The sequence below is a fragment of the Colias croceus genome, chromosome 10 (genome assembly GCF_905220415.1).
Source record: "Colias croceus chromosome 10, ilColCroc2.1".
Classification (NCBI taxonomy): Eukaryota; Metazoa; Arthropoda; class Insecta; order Lepidoptera; family Pieridae; genus Colias; species Colias croceus.
Genome location: NC_059546.1, coordinates 3,219,935 through 3,235,400, shown reverse-complemented (window position 1 = coordinate 3,235,400; position 15,466 = coordinate 3,219,935). Strand labels below are relative to the sequence as shown.

The window sequence follows — 15,466 nt, the reverse complement described above, 5'->3', positions numbered from 1 at the left end:
AGCAGCAGCACATAGAATTCAATGAACCATAAATAAAACATTAAATATTTATACACAGAAGCCCATCACCTAATTCTCACAGAATCCCTACCCTTACAGAAACAAAACATAAACAGTTAGCAAACTAAAGCCATACATTATAGACCACACATCTATTACTGACCCACGTTACGTCAATCGGGACGAAAGTGCTACGTCAGCACTTGATTCGATTAAACGAGCCCTAAACGACCTCAATACCTCCCTTGGACTATCGACAGGGGAAGTATTAAAACTGCTAGCTTGTTTACAAATTACTGGCAGGGTTGTCTGGTAAACTATATTTAAGATTGCCTTTTTAACCTTTTAGCATTGTTAGATTTTAATAACAGGGCTGAGCAGTACTAATTTTTCCTACAACGAATTGTACAGGGTGTCTCAAAAGAAAGTTTATATTTTGTGGATGAATAAAAAAAAAAGTAAGCGGTGTATTGAAAAAATGTTTATTAATTATTAAAGTGCATAATATGGGAATTTATTTCTTAAAAATAATATCGTCCAAATGCAGTCCATTGCGTTCATGGCACTCACTGCATTTGGACGATATTATTTTTAAGAAATAAATTCCCATATTATGCACTTTAATAATTAATAAACATTTTTTCAATACACCGCTTACTTTTTTTTTTATTCATCCACAAAATATAAACTTTCTTTTGAGACACCCTGTATTATGTGCCTTAAACTTTTATCTCTCCCAATGAATTATAACGAGTAAAAGTATTGAAATATTTAAGAAATACAATTGGTAAAATATGTATTTTCTATTTTTTGTGCTTTAAAAATTTAATACCGGTAAATAATACTGCGTATGCTTATTAACAAATTGCCAAAAATGAATGTAAGTAGTTTAAACTCGTTATAATATTATTATGGTTGACAACATATTCATGACGCACTCTTGCAAATATGAAGGCGTGACTTGATAACCTTCAATCAATTGACTTGTGAAATCTTAATATCATACATTTTATATTGACTAGCTGCCCCAGCAGACGATATTCCATTGCCCCTTTTTCGTGACCTTGCTTGTTTGTGTCTTAACAAACATGTTAAAAAAAAATTGCCGAATTTATAGAGCCGTTCTCGATCTTTACACTTAACAACACATTTAATGATTCATTTTTATTATATAGATAAATATGTAAATTCTACGTTTAAATTGATTATCTAAAGAAAGCCATATAATATTTATGAATCCTAATTGAGCGGAAAAGATAATTCATCCCAAGCCAATCAGTAAAGATACTGATTTCAGCATTTTCCGCGTATCGCTTTCTAACATCGTGTATTGAATACAAAAATTGACTTTTCTTAGAAGGAAAAATAATATAAAAGGAAACTAATATATATTATGAAGTTACCAAGAAGTGCTACTTTGGGCACCTGTATTAAATTTATATGTTTCTACATTCAATACATATTGAGCATTATTTATCAATCTTTATGTATAAGTATGTTTAATTTAAAAGGTAGTAAATTTAAGGGGTTAAAAACTATACGCATAATATTAATAAAGAGCCCGAAATACAATCTTTTTTGGCTTCAAAGCTAATTACATAATCAAACTATTTATAGAAGCAATCATTAGACTAATGCAAAATAATAAATATTCAAATACCAAATCTATAAAATTGATTACATTAATCTAAATATTTCACATTAATTTAACATGGAAATGTGTATCATTTGACCTCATTTAATATTAAGCTTATCTCGTATTACTAAACTTACTCATGAGAGCAATTATTATAATAAATAGCATCTACATTTATGCAATTAACTGTATTCGTACATAAAATATTCACATTGATAAGTTTATGTTATTTATATCCTAATATGGTCTTAAACTAAACTTCTGTATGAATTGTGGCATACTGCATACCCAAATAAATGTAACCTCAAAACCACCTTTTAATTTACATAGTAAAATGACACGCTCGCGGTTTACGAGGACAATAAAAATAAGCAGCCAGCGCCGTCAAACTTTACTCACACTTTTTTATTCATGTGAACTTTTACAAGTGCATATGAGTTTATAAACTGCTGCTTGATATGAACATGTCCTACCGATAGTTATATTCGCACAAAAAATCGGTCACCTATTTTGTGATGACCTACATAGTATGAATTATGAACTATGAGGGCTATTTTTTATATTCAATTATTATGGCTAAAACATATCACGACATAAACTGTTCGTTAAAATATCTAAGTTGCAATCTTAAAGGCACTAAATTCTTAGTAATATCTTATTCGTAAATATTACCTAATATAAGTGTAAATATACATATTATATACATTTCTCTTACTTATACGAAGGAGTAATCTTTTAAATAAATGATTATATTACAGAAATAATCAAAAGGTTAACTTATTAATTAACTCTGCCTCAGAACCTTTGACCTTATTATCGTTTATTTGAGACATACTCATCCACGACACAATAAACGTTATCATTTCATCGATATCTTAACTTTTTATATTTTATTCCTTCTAAGTATTCCGTAAAAATACTTAGAAATTCGAGAATTAATTACCTACTCGAGTTTCGATTACTATGAACTGCAATAGCATACAATTCTTCATTGTAAACACCGTCTTTTTACTCTGGCATCAATCTTGTCTCAACATTGTGTACCTTTCACCTTACACAGCAATTTTCCCATACACTCGTTCAGTTTTCAATTTGCAGTGTTGTCTCCCACAGGGCGTATCGCGATGTCGAGAACAAGAAAGCCCATAGCAAATATTCATGCTGACATCGAAACTGCACAATATTGACGTATAGTTTATTCCCTCCAAACTGCAACTCTGTGTGCTTTATGTGAACCGATTCGTTTCACAACTGGACGTGTTTTTTCAGTGAACATTTTTATTGAACGCTGTCAGCGCTGTTATGAATCTAGATAAATATTACTTAAAAGCTTTTTAGTTTTTGATATTTTATGATCTGATTTTCAACAAAAGAATATTTTGGGGTGATTTTTAAGACATTTTGCTTTCATCTAAGGACACACAAAGATCAAGAACAAAATATTCGCTGATGTACAAAAGATGTTTCATCGGTTCATTAGCTCGTAGCATGAAAGGCTTGTTCCAATCTATTGTACTGTATACATAGATTTGTACCCGATAAGCTTTGTTATGCGTACCTACTTATTATAAGTATATTTTTGGTAGGTCCATATTTTATTGGAGAGTAAAATACCGTCAATCTCTTCAAAAGATATTTAAACATAGTAAAGTTTACTAGGGTACTAATAGTATAATACTTATACTGGTACTTATAATTATACCAGGTATAACAGCAATACATTTGTCGCAAATGTCCTACTCTACGAGTCATACAAAAGCACTAAAGACTATTTAAATTTAATCAAAACATATATTAACCAGTCCTGAAAGAAGTTTCCATTACCAACGTAATATTTGTTCAAGTCCCTATTATTTTAGGACGACAGACCATAGGCCATGTTAACATTACGATACGAAAGTTTAGATCTTTGTAAATCGGTATCCATTCTTTTCGTCGTATTTATTCAGCGCCGAAAGCAATGAAATCTCTTTATTCATAGTTATTCCAATTTTATTTGACATAACATTTTTTATGTTATTACGTTTGTGGGTTAGAAACATAGATAATAGTCCTTTATTTAACTTCAATCCAGAAAAGAAAACAACATACTCACTCCTTTAAAATATTATAATCCAAATGTTATCACTGAACTGATGATAGTAGGTATTTTATCTTTGTAGGTAGCAAGTTTGAAATTTCAGGAATATGTGTTTCCCAAAATGCAACATGTATAAGGAACGATTGTGGTAAATTAATTTTAGGTACTTATATAGAAAGATAAAGAGATATCATAATAAAGGTCTGAGCTCCACCTTCTTTACTTACTCAAATTAAATTACTGAAATGTTAACAGAAACTTAACTTAATTGATGTTATCAATGCGCACAACAACCAAATGCGCTATCTATATGAAGTTACACAACTTGCTATTGTTATCTATTATTAGCATTATTAACTACATTTTAATTATCATTATCTCCAATGAATTATATGAACCAACTCTATTTCTACTTCTCCTATAAAGCATTTGATATTCGTATAGTTTATAATGAAACCTATAATATTAATATATTCGTAGTAACTGGACGGCAGTATAAAGACTGGTATGAGGATATTAATTAAGAGCTTTCCATCGCCAAAAGGGTAACTCATATAGCATGATATTTTCATATTACATAGTTATCATTTCTATGAAATAATTCATTATACATTCTGCAATATTACGTTCGCAAAATCTAGGTGATTGAGTATTTAATATATCTGATGAAAGTATATTTTGTTTAATTTGCATATTACTAACTGTTCGCCACGGATCCGCCTCGTGTGTAATCTTTTTTCAAAAAATTTCAAAGCTTTGATTATCCTACAGCATTCTCCTGGTTCTAAACTACCAAATCAGTTCAACCGTTCCTGAGTTAGGTATAGTAACAAACACGACTTTCTTTTATATATCATGTGTTTATATAGTATCAACATAAGATAGATTTGTATTCAGTACCCAAGTCAGACCGTGCTACAATATCGATTTCCGATTAAGCATGGAGTTGGTACAGGAAGAACCTAATTTCCTGCCTTCTCCGCTTAAAGCAGAATATATGTGAATAAATCTACATTATTTACTTTGACAAGTGTACATCCTTTGCCATTTTATTTATTACAGTGTGTATTTATTTTTGTTTTGTGTAAATTTTACTTGGCTGGATGAATTATATATTTATTCTCAGTAATAACTTCATCAACCTTCTTTTACTCTTTGTTACTAATGTTCTAGAATTTGATTTACTTGAAAATCCATGAATAATAAATAGATAGTGAAAAAAAAACAACTACAAATAAAATGAATCAAGCCAGTTTCAATCATTTTTTTACCTAATTTTTACATTTGGTAGATTATTATTAATGCAACGCGTTTGTTGCTCAGTATAATATCAACTTGATTGCGTTCACAATGCCTTCAACTTCCATCATCCATTCAAACTTGTAACACAATAGAAATTCTAAAAAGAAAATGTGTTTATACATTGTACATAAGCAACAGCCTCGTCATGCGGCGAGATCTTCTATCTTAATAATAAATCATGACTTACACGCTTATAAGAATATAGTGGAATTTGATCACGATCGCATTTTCACATTTTCTTTCAACGCCGCGTACAAAAACGTTAATTCGGGTTATATTACTTTTCCAACCTAAAAATTTTAACCTCAATATTGGTTATTATAGTATAAGCTTTCTGAATATACTTCGATATTAGGTTTAAGGAATTCTGATTGTTAATCATCACGTTTCAATTACATTTATTAGTCACCCTTCATTGGAAATCCTGAGCGTGTGACTGACAGACATTGTATTCATAATTGCATTGCATCGTAGCGCATCCAATCGTAACCCTTCAAAGCAGTTTTTTATAAATATAATTTTAGAAATGCTAATATGTATCCGGCATCACTACTTTCAATATTTGAAAGGTAACTTCTTTGATATATTATGTGTAAATAGGTTAGCCAGTTTTAAACGATAGTCAAGTCGAAAAAAGAACACGTTTTGCGCTCCCAGAGTGGTCACGTAAATCTATTGAAAATAATTCCATATTTATTTAAACGCAAGTAAGCTACATTACTACATTCAAACTAATTAATGCTTCAGCTTGTTGTACAGAAATGTACGTAGAAGCAATATCTCTATAATCCTAACGTTATATTACATATTTCTAATAGACTAATACTAGGAAACTACCTACAGGTCATGTTACGCCTACGCTTGAGGGACCAAATTACTATGTAGAGGTGAATGAGAATCAATACACCACAACATCTTTGTTATGAAGGTCTCAACAAAGGTATCTAGGCAATGTTAACCTGAACTGAATATTGCGGGATTGCTTGTGATGGAAACTCTATATTATGTTATGGGTGTCAAATGATAAGGTATTTAGACTGTAATTATAAGCTACTTACAGATTTGAAGGTGTAACTTAAATGTAAGCTGAACTGTGTTATTTCTCTTAATAAATTACAACTTGTAATGTTCACTATAGTTATAGATGTATCGTTTATGAAACTATATTTATAATAAATAATAAATAATTTTGTTTCATTACTTAAAAATAAAAGTTTATTAACTTGCATACCCGATGTGGAAGTATATCTGAAAAAGAAAAAAATAATAATTACATATTTTTCTATGATACAATCGTATTATCATGCCTAATAGCAAAGATTGGTAGTAATTTCACACTGTTTTTCCAACTTAAAAGATCAATCTTTTAGAATCGCATTTACCTCCGAGAAAAATCAAAATGATATTGGTAATTTTTCATGTTGATTCCTAGAATTCTAGCAGTTCTACAACGTTTTACCTTGTTATGCGTATTTATTTCAATGATTTTAATATCGAATTTCAATTTCCATATAATACACAATTTGTTTTAAAGAGTTTGAGTTTGAGTTCGATCGTATTCAAAATGTTCGTTCCAACAAAATTAAAACACATACTTTGTATCGAAGAAGCAAGTCGACTCAATCATGGTGAAGTTAGACACTTCTCTGAGAGTTAGCGGGAAATAATGTAGTTTTGCATAGTTGTTGGAATTACTTTATAACGTAACCCCAGTTCTATGAGTTAGTTCCAATACTAAACGTCTTAACAACTTAATTGTTAACTGTGATTCATGTTACTTAGAGCAGGTTACCGAAGCCAAATTGTCTATAATTACTTCCCAGTAATACGTTTGGGAGCCGATTAATTACTTGCAAATTGATATTAATATTAATGAAACCAGTGTAGAATATAATGAATTTTGTAGTTATAATTACAGAATGTATATTGTATTTTTATTTTAAAAGAACATTAAATTTTATAATAACTGGAATACGTTCTGTTTGATTATATTGGGAACACAAACACACGTTACAGAATATATGCTACGATCGCTACGAAAGATCGCTCTATGTATTTATTGTTTTTTATTGACACAAAACAAAGTACACATTAAAACACCTCAATTAACATAAGACTGTTTAATTACAGAAGTCCTTGCCATGTGATTTATTCAAGCATGAACGATACCCGTCTCCATGCAATGAGGTTAACCCCGTGACTTGTGAGTAACGACAATGAAGGCATAAATAAGGCATGAGTCGATACCTCACTATTCGTATTCAATACTAATGAGATACGAGAGCTGTACGCCGGGATAGTAACGCCTAGGTTATATTGATGGATCTACGCTTTCCTTATTCCGCGAACAAATGTGGATCCAAACAATTCAATACAATAGCAACGATATGTTAAAGATCAATACTATATTGCGCACTAGTCTATTTCTTTGTAAACATAGCTGAAGTCTACCTACTAGCCTATTAACAAAACTTCTTACTATTATATAAAAAGTTAATAATAAAAATAAAAGTTAATTTATTTGCCTTCACAACTTAAACTATTACAATGAAACAAAATATTATGTAAACGTGTAGCATTTTTGTTGTGAAGGACTAGTGTCTGAAATAGGTCTGTGAAAGACCTGTAGTACAGATCACTAGCCCCCCTCGCGGATAACACTACTAGAATACATTTATAACTAAATAACAAAACGGCAAGAAGTGAAAAAACAAAAAACAATAGACTGAACTTAATATCTACTTCTACTTAAAATAATATAGACCTATACCGTGACCAGTGTGTGACTAACTGACCAGTGTATGTGTAGTGAGTGTTTGTCTGCATGTATGTGTGCGCGTGTAATATGTATATACTTAGATATTATAACAAAAATTATCACCGCTCCGCAAATAGCTCTAATGTTTATAACACATCCTTTATCAAAACGATGCAGTGACAGCCCTAATTCCAAACCCAAACAAAGGTCACATAATCATAAAATTGCACACAATTACAATATTCGTAGGGTTTACACGACCCCGTTAGCGGATCAACCAGTCGTCCGATTACGACCACTCTGGCCGCAGCCTTTAGCGTGGATTATACGGAATACTGATCTGAACTCTCATTTGGATTTAGGCGTTGAAGCGTGAATCCAAAGACGCATAAATCTCATAATGACGTGAATGAATGTGTGAATAAGTCTAGCCTTATTTCTAAGCCTTTACATATTCATTATAATTACTGGTAACCTTAGATTGCTATGTAATTCTAAACATTTTTCATTTAATATAAACAGTTTTCTTGCGTAAAATATAATCATGTAGGCACTAACGTAGAGTTTGAATTTCATAAGACTTCACTGTATCGTTTAATTAAAATAATTATATTAATTCAGTCCCGAAAATCCCTGTAATTCTTTGAACAATTCAGAAATTTCAAACTAAATAGTTTGCAATTTAACGAAGCCTTTAAACGACCCCGAACTCCGCCTCTTAAATAATATATCGTCTTTATTTTGGCCTGAAAATAAATTGGCGGGCCAATTTTCAAATAAGACACTATTTTCAGTTTGATTTTATATGCATTTAACGCTGAAATACTTTTACATACATATTTTTATATCAATTATCTAGAAAAACTGGAATTATGTTCTCACTTCAAGAGTAATAATTATTTATTCTTAATAATACTATTCCTTATAATATTAGATATGATAATAATATCAACAACAAATACAAGTAGGACCTAAATAGTGGATGCGAATAAAATATGAGCGTAATTACTTGATTCATATGCAAATAAGCAATGTTTTATGGACCCGATGTGCTTTTCCTGGTTTTGTATTTATTTATTAAACGTATAATAATTTATAATATTATAATGACCTTTATAAGATGCTAGAATATTTTATTTTTAAATCCAGCATCCAAGCAAAGCCAAATTTTCCATAAAAAAAAATAACAAAATATGTAAACAGTTACTCTAACATCCTGTTAAGTTGCGCGATGTGTTTAAAAAAGTACACCGTTGCAGTTTCCAAGAAACCAAGCTCCTTGCTCGATTCTAAAAACCCATCAACGGACCGTTACAACCTTCAGTACTGTTATCAATTCGCCACCTGCTCTCGGGCTAATGAGTCGCGGGGAATTTTTATGAGATTCACAATCCTGAATGATATTAAAGTAAAAAAATTTCTCAACTTTGGTTCAACTAATCAGATTTGAAAATCTATGTTATACTGATTAGGTTATTATAGTAATCTAGATTTCCGCCCGCGGCTTCGCCCGCGTTTGCAAAGGAAAACCCGCATAGATCCCGTTCCTTTGGGATTTCCGGGATAAAAACTATCCTATGTGTTAATCCAAGTTACCCTCTATATGTGTGCTAAATTTCATTGTAATCGGTTCAGTAGTTTTTACGTGAAAGAGTAACAAACATCCATACATCCATACATCGATACAAACTTTCGCCTTTATAATATATATTAGATTAGATCACAGGATTAGATAATACAATCCAGTCTTAATTCTACGGTTTTAAATAATAATGATTGTGACTGACAATATTCCGTCTAAGATTATCAACTACAAATAAATAAATATTTCGGGACAATTTTCACACACGGCACGATCTGATCCCATACTAAGCTTTCGCTTGTGGTATGGAAAAGTCAGGAAAACAGATGACTGATAAACATACATATATAATTTAAATAAATACTTATATAGATAATAAACACCCAGACACAGAGCAATGTTTATTACACAAATATTTGCCCCGGATGAGAATCGAACCCACAACTAGTGGCTTGGAAGGCAGGGTCACTATCAACCAAGCCAACCGGCCAGTCGAACAAAGGTCGTTAGAAGTCTTCAAATAAATTAATCGATCAGAAATATTGATAAACGATCACAGAATTAATATACCTAAATCCCATTTTGCCTTAATAAATTTGGATAAGCATATGTTTAATACACAACTTTAGTACCGTATATATACTTGCTTACTCAATCTTTGTTATATACGTTATCTCTGTTTGATACATGAAGTCAAATATTTCATCGCTTTCTTGATTACTTTTTGAAAAGGAATATTTTCTTTTCAAGATACAAGGAAAAGTTCATGTTTCATTACAAACAGTAATAATGATTCTAATATTTAATGATTTGTAAATTGAGAAGAAATCAATGTTTCTACCCGTAAATTTCAGACAGCGCTTTTGTTCAGTGACGCCATTTGATGCTCACTATCTATTCTTCGTTTCTCCTATAAAATAATAAAGCCCTTCCACAGATTAAAGAATTAAATTCGAGTTTTCCGACTACAGCTTTATTTGATTTAAAATAGCGACGGCTTTGTACATTTCAGTCCGCCGCTGCAAATTGCGAGGCGTTCGCAGCTTGCTCGAGGTGAAATAAAAAATATCCGATCCAAACCACTCGAACTTCTCAAGTTTTTAATTTCGATAAAAGCTTTACTTTATTGTTATTGCTTATAATTTTTTTCTACTGTATTTTTCACACAGTGTATTTTCATTTCGTAGTTACAATTACAAATGCTACTGTTATGCTATAAATTGAAGATACATATACTTTTTCATTAAAATATGGACCAATCGCATTTAAATTAATAGTTTTAAAACACAAAAGATTTTTGAGGTTTCAATAAAATGAGGTTTATTTATTTTTTGGTAATTGATGTTTGTTTGTTAATTGGTAGGTGTCTATTTTCTCCAAATTTAATTAACAAGCATTTATTTGTGATATTTTATTCAAAGAGTATTGGCTATGTATAATATTAATTAATTAAAAATATGATAGCAATTAGGTATTCATACGATCCTCGTGAATTTTACAGACTAATTTCATTTTCTGGGAAAAAATGATAGAAACTAATGTATTTTTGGAAGTTGCTTTAAAAAGTTATTTTTAAAAACTCTTTCCGTTGAATGACATGAATAAGAATACACGTTGTATCTCCATAAACATGAAAAAGCTATTTATCTTTTTTGTAATTACCGCCCTTTATAATAACGTCTGAACCGGTGTCATAATACATAATATAAATAATTACGCTCCCACATGTATTTCATTGTAATTCAAGTATAATGCAATAAAAAATTAATGCTTGTAACAACGTAAAACCAGTTAAGACCCTGGAATGTTGCCTTGGTCGCCTTTGGTTTGTCTTGGAAGAAATTCTCAAACTCAAACTCAAACTCAAACATTTATTTATTCAATTAGACTACTATTTAGTAGCACTTTCGAATCGTCATTACATAAGTATTTTTAACATTTACCACCGATTCGGAAAGCAGTATCTATGGAGAAGAATCGGCAAGAAACTCCATAGTTGCTCTTTTAAAATCATGTCAATATTACATAATATGTAACTTATATCTAACTTATACATAATATATCATAATATGCCAAAGAACTGTCCTGTGGTTTTTACGCGACAACCCTCCATGGGTCTTTATCGTCCATATATTCCTGAATACTGTAGTACGCTCTCTGAACTAGTACATTTTTTATATAAGTTTTAAATTTAGAATTACTAAACTCTTTAATATTGAGAGGAATTCTATTGTATAAGCGTATACCTTGACCCATAAATGAATTTTTAACTTTAGCTAATCGGAAAAATGGCATTTCAATTCTATTCCTGTTCCTTGTGCCATAATCGTGTCTATCTCCTACTCTTGTGTGTAAGTCGGCGTTTTTGTGAACATGCAAAATATTATTAAATATATACTGTGATGGTACAGTAAGGATACCAGTATTCTTAAAATGATCTCTTAGTGAGTCCCGAGCACGTAAATTATATATAGAGCGAATGGCTCTTTTCTGTAAGATAAATATAGTTTCTATATCTGCAGCCTTGCCCCACAGTAGAATTCCATAGGACATAATGCTATGAAAGTAGCTGAAATAAACCAATCTAGCCGTATCTTCATCGGTGAGATGCCTTATTCTTAGGACTGCATATGCAGCTGAACTGAGCTTACCTGCAGCGGTGTTGACATGGGCTCCCCACTGTAGTTTCTCATCCAATGTTAACCCTAGAAATACAGTAGACTCAGTAGGATGCAATACCTCCCCGTTCAAGGTAATATCTCTGTTCAACTTTTTTACATTAGGAAGTAAAAATTAAACACAAGTGGTTTTTTTGGCATTTAATAATAAATTATTGGCAGTAAACCATTCAGATATGTGTAAAAGAGCACTGTTCACTTCGTCAACATTTGGGTCATGCCTATCCACATTAAAAATTAATGAGGTATCATCTGCAAACAGAACTATTTCACACCTATCCTGCAAATAATAGGGAAGATCATTGATATATACCAAGAACAAGAAGGGACCTAAAATGGACCCCTGTGGAACACCAATGTTAATTGACGCACCGCTAGAACGTTCTCCATTAACAACTACAGTCTGTATCCTATTATGCAGGTATGACGCTATGAGGTTCTGGGCTTTTCCTGTAATTCCATAGTGATTAAGTTTACGTAACAAAGTACAATGTTCAACGCAGTCAAATGCCTTGGAGAGGTCACAAAATATCCCCAGAGCATTTTTTGAGTTTTCCCATGCTTTATAAATATGTGTTAGAAGTGCAACTCCAGCATCTGTGGTTGAGCGCCCCTTTGTGAAACCAAACTGTTTGGTGTGCAGTAAATTATTAGATGCAAAATGACTACTCAATTGGTTTAATATCAACCTCTCGAATACCTTACTTAATGTTGGTAAAATAGAGATAGGTCTATAATTGTTACAGTCTTCTTGATCGCCCTTCTTAAATAGAGGTATAACTTTACTAAGCTTTAGTAAATTAGGAAATGTACCATAGTCACAACACTTATTAAATATGAAAGCTAAATTTTTCGCAATATTTTCTATTATATTATTAACTAAATTTACGGACATTCCCCAAAGATCACAAGTATTTTTTAGATTAAGCGTCTTAAAGGCAGTAACAATATCACTAGCAGTTACGTGTCGTAATTCAAATAATGTACTGCACCCCGCAACATGGTCCCTCAAAAAGGTTTCTGCAAGTGCTGAAGACGAATTTAAACTATTAGTAATAGTAGCAGGGACACTACTGAAGAATTCTTCAAAAGCAAGCGCAACATCAGCACTTTTGTCAATAACCCTGTCATTATATACAAGTTTTATGGTATTACTTGATTTGCTTTTACCCATTTCACCATTAATAATAGACCAGACTGTTTTAACTTTATTATCAGAGTCGCGTATTTTTTCTTTGATATACAAACGCTTTGCAGTAAAACAAACTTTTTTAAAAATTTTTGAGTAATTTCTAACATAACTAAGAAAAGATGGGTCTTTATTATATTGCTTCATACTATATAACTCATAAAGAACGATCCTACACCTATGTATGCTAGATGTCGCCCATTTACTAAATGGTAAATCCTTGGTAATATTTAAAGATTTAACTTTAAATATTTTTTCAAATTCATTATGAACTAAATTGAAAAGATTTTTAAACATTTCACAAGGATTATTATTACAGGATTGATCATTCAGTACGGGCAGGTTTTTATTAATATTATCTCTAAATTTATTAATGCCTTTTTTTACTTATAGGCCTAACATTAATCCTTTTAAATGTAGGTATGCAATCCCATTCAAAAACTACTTTCTGGCCACAGTGATCCGAAGTCAATGTATTGAGAATATTTTTCTCTAAACAGATGCAGTCACAGTATATATTATCAATACAGGTTGCAGAAGTAGGTGTAATTCGTGTGGGTTCGTTAAAAAGTTTATATAGATTAAATGACTGAAATAAATTAACAATTCGTGTAGCCGTTTGTGTTTGTAAAAGTAAATCAATATTAAAATCACCACATACTATAACTTTTTTTTACTCCTGCTTAGACGCTTTAATATTTCTTCCATGACTTTCTCAAACATATTATAGTCACTGGAAGGGGGTCTATAAACGCAAACAATAATATATCGCTCCAGCTCCACACAGGACAGTTCAATGGTCCGTTCTACAGAAAGACCAACAATGTCAGTTCGTTCTTTACATTTTACACTATCATGTACAAAAATAACAGAACCTCCGTGAATAGCCTGCGTCCTAAAGTATATACTTTTTAATTTGTAATTTTCAATATTTACTAACGACTGACATTGTTTAAGCCAATGTTCTGTTACACAAAATATTTTAATATTGTTATCATTCAGAAACAATTCTATTTCTAACAATTTGCTAGCCAAGCCTTGAATATTTTGATGCACAATGGAAAAAGACTGCTTAGCTGTTGTCTTATATACTAGTTTAAATCTAGCTTAGGGCTAGATTGTCTGTCAACACTTAACCTAGGTTGATGTATAATATAATTACTACTACATAAAATTATAGTAGATTGATGGTCTGATACCGAACATGTACCAGACTGGTTAATATTATATGCTATTAACATAGCAAGTTCACCGTTCACGCTTATATCTAGATGGCAGATACACTGTATTCCTTGTCAGAGTAAAAGATTTAATACATAAGTTAATGTCAAAGTAAATAAATGCATCACAATGATGATTTGTTAGGTTATACAATTTTAAATTCATATTATGAATTAATCTATTTTGTTCCTGTGTTAAACCAGGTAGGTATGGCAATGTACACAACATAAATTTACATTTAGTCTTACTACTAATATCTTACATTGTCAACAACAAATGTCATCATAATACAATACTTGTGGTATCTACGAGTGAGATTAGCACGTACCTCATTTTGTATGAAGGCTGTCCAAGCAGGTTGTTCCATTGCTTTGTCAGTGTCGATTTATGGCGGCATATTTTAGGACAGGGCTTTATTTTGTTTTGTTCAAAATGAAATGTTGTTTGTCTTATCTACCTTAATGCTATAGGTACTTTAATTTGTTAAATTAAATAATTATAACAGTAATAAGTATATTTGACTGTAGCCTTCAGAGCTAAACTTGTGCACAATATGCCTATTTCTTCGCATTCCTCCCGAATGTACAGAAACTGAATTGTTTAAATATATCATAAATTTAACAAAGTTTTAATATAAAACTTAATTCTAAGTAAATCTCATTCTATTAATCTATCCAATTACTTTACAGTGTAGCTCTGCCTTAAAAAATATGTATTTACAGTTCACGTTATTCACCTGCCCCTCATAGGTACATGTATACAATTTTTAGAAATAAATATAAAGGTTTAATCCAGCCAGCGACTGCAATAATCCGATTTCACTTGAATTCTGTTTGCTAAAACGTTCAACTAAATACAAATGGATTGTATTTTTCACTCAGTTGAAAATGTATATTTGTTGAACGAAATATAAAAGTCAAAACCGTTTTCGATATTTAACAATTAATGGAAATTGAATGTTTGCTAAATGTCAAACGTTACTCTGTAAACATCATGTTACATTCAATTATTGATCACTAT

At 31.2% G+C, this 15,466-nt stretch overlaps 1 protein-coding gene across 2 annotated transcripts in view; it reads right to left on the bottom strand.

Moving 5' to 3' along the window:
• Positions 1-15,466, bottom strand: part of LOC123695009 (protein artichoke) — a 61,470-nt gene that overhangs the window by 28,785 nt on the left and 17,219 nt on the right. The window contains exon 2 of one of the 2 annotated variants that reach the window (XM_045640688.1): positions 6,250-6,266. The exons of the other annotated variant lie outside the window; for it this stretch is intronic. The gene's annotated coding sequence lies outside the window, so the exon portion shown is untranslated. The remainder of the gene's footprint in view (positions 1-6,249; positions 6,267-15,466) is intronic. 2 annotated transcript variants of the gene reach the window in all.